The sequence below is a fragment of the Pseudochaenichthys georgianus genome, chromosome 20 (assembly GCF_902827115.2).
Source record: "Pseudochaenichthys georgianus chromosome 20, fPseGeo1.2, whole genome shotgun sequence".
NCBI classification, from domain to species: Eukaryota; Metazoa; Chordata; class Actinopteri; order Perciformes; family Channichthyidae; genus Pseudochaenichthys; species Pseudochaenichthys georgianus.
The window spans coordinates 24,350,843-24,359,354 of record NC_047522.1 but is presented as its reverse complement, the minus strand read 5'-3'; positions in this window follow the sequence as shown (position 1 = coordinate 24,359,354).

Sequence of the window (8,512 nt, the reverse complement as noted above, 5' to 3'; positions counted from 1 at the left end):
GAGACAGAGGACAGCCACGGTCAGATAGCAGGAGACAGAGGACAGCCACGGTCAGATAGCAGGAGACAGAGGACAGCCACGGTCAGATAGCAGGAGACAGAGGACAGCCACGGTCAGATAGCAGGAGACAGAGGACAGCCACGGTCAGATAGCAGGAGACAGAGGACAGCCACGGTCAGATAGCAGGAGACAGAGGACAGCCACGGTCAGATAGCAGGAGACAGAGGACAGCCACGGTCAGATAGCAGGAGACAGAGGACAGCCACGGTCAGATAGCAGGAGACAGAGGACAGCCACGGTCAGATAGCAGGAGACAGAGGACAGCCACGGTCAGATAGCAGGAGACAGAGGACAGCCACGGTCAGATAGCAGGAGACAGAGGACAGCCACGGTCTTAGCAGAGACAGAGGACCCACGGTCAGATAGGAACACATTCAGGATCTGGATCAGTCTTATGTGACAATGGAAACTGAACTAAAGAGAACATTTGAAACTTTAGCAGTTGCGTGATCTGCCTGCAGGGAGGGGCGGGCCGGCCCTGCGAGTAAAGTAACGAGTTACTTTATGTAGAGAGTAACGAAGTAGTGTAATATATTACTTTTTGTTAGTAACGACCCCATCTCTGACTGCTGGTTACTTGGATATTCGGTCAATGAATCAGAGGTTCCTTTATTCTCATTATGCAACACAGGGGTGCATGCACAACGAAATTCAGCTGATGCTAAATAAGAAAAACGTGATGTGACAGAAGCTGGAGTGTGTAGAGACGGTGCTTTACTTAAATGCATCAAGATGAATGTTAACAGCAGCAAGAAAACAACGGAGGTTTCTCTATGACTAATATTTTTAACATCCAGGAACACCGTCCATAAATCATTTGAGTTTGAGCACCAAGTATGATTCATGTAATTGATGCACAAAAGCCAAGGCAATCCATCCGATATTTGTCAGTACATTGTACTAAAACATAAACAGCAAGATAACATTTTATCAGCTATAAGTGTGCAAATGACAAGCTGAGATTTAGACAGATTTGCATTTATAGGTTATGGAAGAAAGTGCTTAAGTGTATTCTTAATAGATAAACAGACCATGCAGACATGGTGGTGAGGAACAGTGACTTCTGGTATGATGGCGGAGTGAGCGGGCACAACCAACTCTATTCAGATAAACCTGCATAAGTATCTCCACAAAAAAAAGTAAGATATGAGTGGTTAACAATAATTTTTTTTAAAGCGTGACATCTCCAAAGATAGCGAACACAAAGATCCAGCTAACAAGGACATTAGCACCCGCCGCTGCAGGATAATGCAGGAACGCTAGCTGTCGTGCTAGAAGTAGCAACTATAGCAATGATATCAGAGAAGTCAAGCAGAAGCTACAACACCAGAAATCTACATTTGGAGAAGAACTGAAGATAGAGAGATACAGATAGAAATTGAAATATCTGGCAATCAGAGTTCCCGTTTAGCCCGGCAATATAAATCTCTCCGGTCAAAGTGTCCGTTTCAAAAATAATTTCCGTTTAGCGCAATACCGCATCAGTTTGCGCAACTTGCACCATTTATGTGACAGACAAAAGAGTATGTGACAGACAAGAATAGTCAACTCTAATGTCTAACACGTAATGTGGAGAAAGAGATTTCCTGTATGGGTTGATTGTGCGTTGATCTGTTGGTAATGCCTCGGGGTTCCGGTGGGCATGTAAACAAATGCATAATGCTGCGCTATACTTTGCGGCCTCATCCAGTTGCATAGCGACACTTATTGTTTAGGTGTCTTTTAATAGCAGGTAGTCATATCATTAGCTAGAACTAGCTGGATCTGATCGATATGGACATAAACGCGAGTGAAGTCTAATCTGACGGGAGAGAGAGATCAGCTGCTGCTGACGAGTCGAGACGCAGCTCTGCATAACCACATGCAGCGGTGAGCGGACAAAACACACACTTCAGGTTAGAATATCACACGTAGCTATTTTAACTACCTCTCAAACTACCTAAACTAGTTATAGATGTGTTTAGTTTTACTGTCGGGTTCACTCATTACTGATCCTCGAGCTGCATGATACTGGCGGGCTGTCAGGAGAGGGAGAGAGCGCTCCGTTTATTATTCCCGTGTTATTGTAAATTACTGTACACTTTTGAATAATGTAGTTAATCTACTATAATTAGTTTGTTTAATATCGAATCATTTCAATTTGTTTTAAAACTCAATAAATAACAAAGAAGACCTTTGACCGGCACTTTTCTCATTTTGGTCCGGAATATTAAACTTTAACGGACATGTTGACCGGCGAAAGAATATTCTAACGGGAACTCTGCTGGCAATGTGTATACAGTAAGCTCACAGAAAATAACAAGAATCTGCAGACCCAGAAAATAAGCATTGGCACATTAGCGTTAGCATTAGGCACTGTTGCAAATGTTGTACCAGACATGGCAGACGCCAGACTGTCTGCATGCAAAGAATTTGGCATTTACTTTTATTTGGCGTCAACCTTGACACATATTTTGTTAACATTCAGTACAAGTTGTGAGCGTCGTTCATTTAGCAGGAAACTCTGCCCCCACCTTGTGTCCTCTACTCCCAGACCATCACACAGGACATCCATGTCATAGTTTATTGAGTCCTGTTTTTTTCTGCGTCTCCTGTGGCAGAGCAGCTTGTGTCAGCACATCACAGAAGAAACCCTCGCCTGTCTGAACCGCTCCTCCAGCTCCGACACACTGACACTCCACTTAGCAGTGGGTGGTACAGCGCGCCGCAGAAAGCTATCATTAGCCGTCAGGGACGCGCGACAGCAGAGCTTAACATTATCAATACTTTCAGAGGAGTTTATGATTCAACATCAAAAAGGTATATATACGTTACCTTCTGAGTCTGTCAGGTTATGTATGACATGGAGGATGAGAAGACTGTTCATAAATAAAACGCCTCTGGATACACCTGCTATTTGTTCATAAAAGGTGTATAGGTTCATGCTCAATCAAACTTTTACATTATCGTAGAGACATCCCAGGTATATATTTCCAGCTTTCAAAATGTTTGTGTTACCTATAACATCACTTTCGAAATCTGTTTTTACGTTTTGTGGGCGATTTTGCGTCCAAAATGTTCATCTAGTACACATGTGTCAAACTCGAGGCCCGGGGGCCAAATCAGGGCCGTGGTGGATTTAATTTCGGCCCGCAGGATAATTTCTAATTCCTATTAGATCTGGCCCGCCGGTATATTGCACCTTCCCTCCATCCTGAGGGTCTCCTCCGCTCAGACCCCAAACATTGATGACCTTGCACCCTGATGAGACGCCAAGTGTCTGAGCTAGCATCTCAGAGCAGCACACTGAGTTCAATGGATGCTTCCTTCTGCACTTTCTCTCACGACAACAGGGCATGTTTGGTTTCTCTCTGAGGGAAATAGTTTTCTTGAAGCTGTTGTTGGCCTGTGGGAAAATGTACTCATGAGAAGTGACTCTGGAGAAGCTGCAGATAGAGCCGTAAGAAATGAATGCAGCTGATTATTTAATGTTCTTTTTATAGCAATAATTTAAGCTTTGTTAGTTCCAGGTTGAATATGTGCAATAAGTTCATTTCAATACGTTCTGCAAGAAACATTGAACCAGTCCGGCCCTCGACTAGCACCCATTTTTTAATTTTGGCCCACTGTGTATTTGAGTTTGACCCCCTGATCTAGTATGTCAAAATGTAAGAAATAACTATCAGTTTATATAGGTGAGGTTGTCTTAAAACGATAGATACCAAACATTGACATTTTAAACATTTCTTAATGGGAGAAAGACAAATCAAAAGTAGGCGAAAACGGCCAAATTAGCCCAGGACTCTAAAGGGTTAAGAGAGACTTGGAGGATATAGGCGGACAGAGGGGGCCCTAATGTGAAATCCCATGACCGTATGCTTAACATACAATTACTGCACGCCGGACACACAGCTGGATTTATGTGGCAGGTTCATCACCTCAGGTCCCACATCCGAGACTAGATCAAATTCCCTGGTCGTTTTTCAGAACGGTAAACGTGAACATGTGTAGATGCCGACAGCGTTAAACTCTGGGAATAAATGATGAGCCTGCCAGGACAAGGTCAGCGATGTGATTTACGGCGACGTCAGGAAGAACACTCGGATAACAAACAGCTCATGCCTCAGAAGGAGAGGCCAGAGCGGAGCGTGATGTTTGCATTCACCGAGGTGATTAACTGCCAAACAGGACTCAGTGGGATCTTTCCGGTGACACCGAGTTAAATGTTAAGCTTGATTAGTGCTTTTTTTAGTTCTTGACAAACAACTGCGTAATACGAGCCCTTTTCATCTCAACTGAACCGATCAAGTCTGCAGACTAAACCGCAGAAAATGCAAGCATGTCATCCGTTTTAATAAAGCAGCACTTTGCACCGACACCTTAAGTGGGTTGCATTCATGCCTTCATGGCTCAGTAATTAGCAAGACTCCATTTCACAGAGCAGGTTATTCAGCAGGGACAGCAACCGTGCATCAGGAGGGAGGAAAGGACACAAGAGGAGGAGATAGGGACGAAGGAGAGGACACAAGAGGAGGAGAAAGGGACGAAGGGAAGGAGACAGGGCAAAGCAAAAGTTTGTAATTACACATTGGAAGGAGTGACGGAGGAAGAAAAGGAGATATAGAGAAGGACTTAAAGTAGGAGAGAGGGAGGAAGGAAAGGAGATATTGGGAGGAAAGAAAGGATACAAGGGTAAGAGATGGGGAGGAAGGAAAGGAGATGTTTGGAGGAAAGAAGGGACCCAAGTCTATGAGATTGGGAGGAAGGAAAGGAGACAGGGCAAAGCAAAAGTTTGTAAATTACACATTGGAAGGAGTGACGGAGGAAGAAAAGGAGATATAGAGAAGAAGGGAAGGACTCACAGTAGGAGAGAGGGAGGAAGGGAAGGAGATGTTAGGAGGAAAGCAAGTAGGAGATGGGGAGGAAGGAGGGGAGAAATAGGACATAAGAAAAGTAGTAGAGAGAGGAAGGAAAGGAGATATTGGGAGGAAAGAAAGGATACAAGGGTAAGAGATGGGGAGGAAGGAAAGGAGATGTTTGGAGGAAAGAAGGGACCCAAGTCTATGAGATAGGGAGGAAGGAAAGGAGACAAGAGGAGGAGAAAGGGACGAAGGGAAGGAGACAGGGCAAAGCAAAAGTTTGTAAATTACACATTGGAAGGAGTGACGGAGGAAGAAAAGGGGAAGAAGGGAAGGACTCAAAGTAGGAGAGAGGGAGGAAGGGAAGGAGATGTTAGGAGGAAAGCAAGTAGGAGATGGGGAGGAAGGAGGGGAGAAATAGGACATAAGAAAAGTAGTAGAGAGAGGAAGGAAAGGAGATATTGGGAGGAAAGAAAGGATACAAGGGTAAGAGATGGGGAGGAAGGAAAGGAGATGTTTGGAGGAAAGAAGGGACCCAAGTCTATGAGATAGGGAGGAAGGAAAGGAGACAAGAGGAGGAGAAAGGGACGAAGGGAAGGAGACAGGGCAAAGCAAAAGTTTGTAAATTACACATTGGAAGGAGTGACGGAGGAAGAAAAGGGGAAGAAGGGAAGGACTCAAAGTAGGAGAGAGGGAGGAAGGGAAGGAGATGTTAGGAGGAAAGCAAGTAGGAGATGGGGAGGAAGGAGGGGAGAAATAGGACATAAGAAAAGTAGTAGAGAGAGGAAGGAAAGGAGATATTGGGAGGAAAGAAAGGATACAAGGGTAAGAGATGGGGAGGAAGGAAAGGAGATGTTTGGAGGAAAGAAGGGACCCAAGTTTATGAGATAGGGAGGAAGGAAAGGAGACATGGGGAAGAAGGAAAGGTCTTAAAGGTAGAAGAGAGGAAGGAAGGAAAGGAGACATACGGTAGGTCAAATGGGAATTATAATGGAGAGAAAAGGGAGGAGATGCTAGGAGGAAAGAAAGGACACGAGTGTAGGAGAGAGGAAGGAAGGAAAGGAGACATTGAGGAAGGAAAGGAGATGTTAGGAGGAAGGAAAGGAGGCAAGGGGGAGGAGGAATTGCAGTGGGAGGCAGGGAAGACCAGCAATCAAATGTTCCCCTTGAGTGGAGGATAATGTGATAAATGGGAAAGTGAGCCTAGTGTGCAGCTGCATATCTCATGTTCAGTCATCACAGAACACTCATCCTACTTCAGAGGATGCTTCAAACAAATCCTTATCCTGTGCATTTAAAGGAAGTGAATGATAAGGATAGAAACAGCCATTTTACCCATCAAGGTTACGGATCGAAGGAAGTGGAAGATGGGACGTTTATTGTGCAGCAGAAGCAGCTATAAGAGTGCATGCATTGTTTTAACAAGGACTTAATGCAGGATGCTGCCAAGATGCTTCACAGACGGTAATGTACAAGGAGCTGGCTACTGTACCAAAGCTTTATTCTCATTTATCACTACTAATGAACGTGACTGAAGATGTGTCTGTGAGCGGGTTTATAGTCAGGGCATTGCTCCGTGCCGTCGCTGTATAATATTAAAGGACAGTTGGATGTCAGTTACCTTCAAAGTCACTAGTAGACTGTGGGAAAAAAATCTGCAGAAGTGTCCTCGTGGATTCCCATATGTTAGATTAAACATGAAGAGCTCTCCAGGGTGGCCCTATGTGCATGGAAATGTGATGGTTTGCCCTTGCAGAGGAAGAATTGTGACGCAATGCAGTAATGTCTGTCCTTAAAATGAAAACGTGCCCTTTGCCCTTCCTGCAGAGAAAATGTGAAGACGTGCATATTAAAGCACCGTCTTGTATCAGCTTATATCACAAGGCTTAGGCAGGTTGCTAACACGTGTCTAAATGAGACGTCATCACACCCAACATTAGCCACCTTTAGCTTAGCGGTGGTGACGTGAAGTCATGAGACCGTGCTGTAGTTCCTTTATAGCCCAACATTAGCCTCCTTTAGCTTAGCGGTGGTGACGTGAAGTCATGTGACCGTGCTGTAGTTCCTTTATAGCCCAACATTAGCCACCTTTAGCTTAGCGGTGGTGACGTGAAGTCATGTCACCGTGCTGTAGTTCCTTTATAGCCCAACATTAGCCACCTTTAGCTTAGCGGTGGTGACGTGAAGTCATGTGACCGTGCTGTAGTTCCTTTATAGCCCAACATTAGCCGCCTTTAGCTTAGCGGTGGTGACGTGAAGTCATGTGACCGTGCTGTAGTTTCTTTATAGCCCAACATTAGCCTCCTTTAGCTTAGCAGTGGTGACGTGAAGTCATGTGACCGTGCTGTAGTTCCTTTATAGCCCAACATTAGCCACCTTTAGCTTAGCGGTGGTGACGTGAAGTCATGTGACCGTGCTGTAGTTCCTTTATAGCCCAACATTAGCCACCTTTAGCTTAGCGGTGGTGACCTGAAGTCATGTGACCGTGCTGTAGTTCCTTTATAGCCCAACATTAGCCACCTTTAGCTTAGCGGTGGTGACGTGAAGTCATGTGACCGTGCTGTAGTTCCTTTATAGCCCAACATTAGCCTCCTTTAGCTTAGCAGTGGTGACGTGAAGTCATGTGACCGTGCTGTAGTTCCTTTATAGCCCAACATTAGCCACCTTTAGCTTAGCGGTGGTGACGTGAAGTCATGTGACCGTGCTGTAGTTCCTTTATAGCCCAACATTAGCCACCTTTAGCTTAGCGGTGGTGACGTGAAGTCATGTGACCGTGCTGTAGTTCCTTTATAGCCCAACATTAGCCTCCTTTAGCTTAGCGGTGGTGACGTGAAGTCATGTGACCGTGCTGTAGTTCCTTTATAGCCCAACATTAGCCACCTTTAGCTTAGCGGTGGTGACCTGAAGTCATGTGACCGTGCTGTAGTTTCTTTATAGCCCAACATTAGCCTCCTTTAGCTTAGCGGTGGTGACGTGAAGTCATGTGACCGTGCTGTAGTTCCTTTATAGCCCAACATTAGCCTCCTTTAGCTTAGCGGTGGTGACGTGAAGTCATGTGACCGTGCTGTAGTTCCTTTATAGCCCAACATTAGCCACCTTTAGCTTAGCGGTGGTGACGTGAAGTCATGTGACCGTGCTGTAGTTCCTTTATAGCCCAACATTAGCCTCCTTTAGCTTAGCGGTGGTGACGTGAAGTCATGTGACCGTGCTGTAGTTCCTTTATAGCCCAACATTAGCTTTTTACTTCAGAATTCATAAAGTGGTATTAATATGTAGAAATTATCTTGTTCGACAAAACGTGGAAGTATCATAAACGTTTGTTTGACACAGATTTTGCAATAATCAAAAAATCCAAGGGGAAAAATGTCATTTCATTTCAAACCTTTATTTAACCAGATTGGTCCCATTGGTCTCATAGATCTCTTTTTCAAGGGAGACCTGCAAGCTCATTACTCTTTTTGTCACCTTACTTCTTTCTTCTCTCTGTCTGTACCTGTGTACTCTCATGTTCCGACTAACCCAGCTTCCCCCCAAATTTCTTTGTTGTGTCTATCTACCCCGGGATCCTGAGTCGTGGCTGATCCTGTGGTCCTGTGGTCCTGTGCCCTGGATCC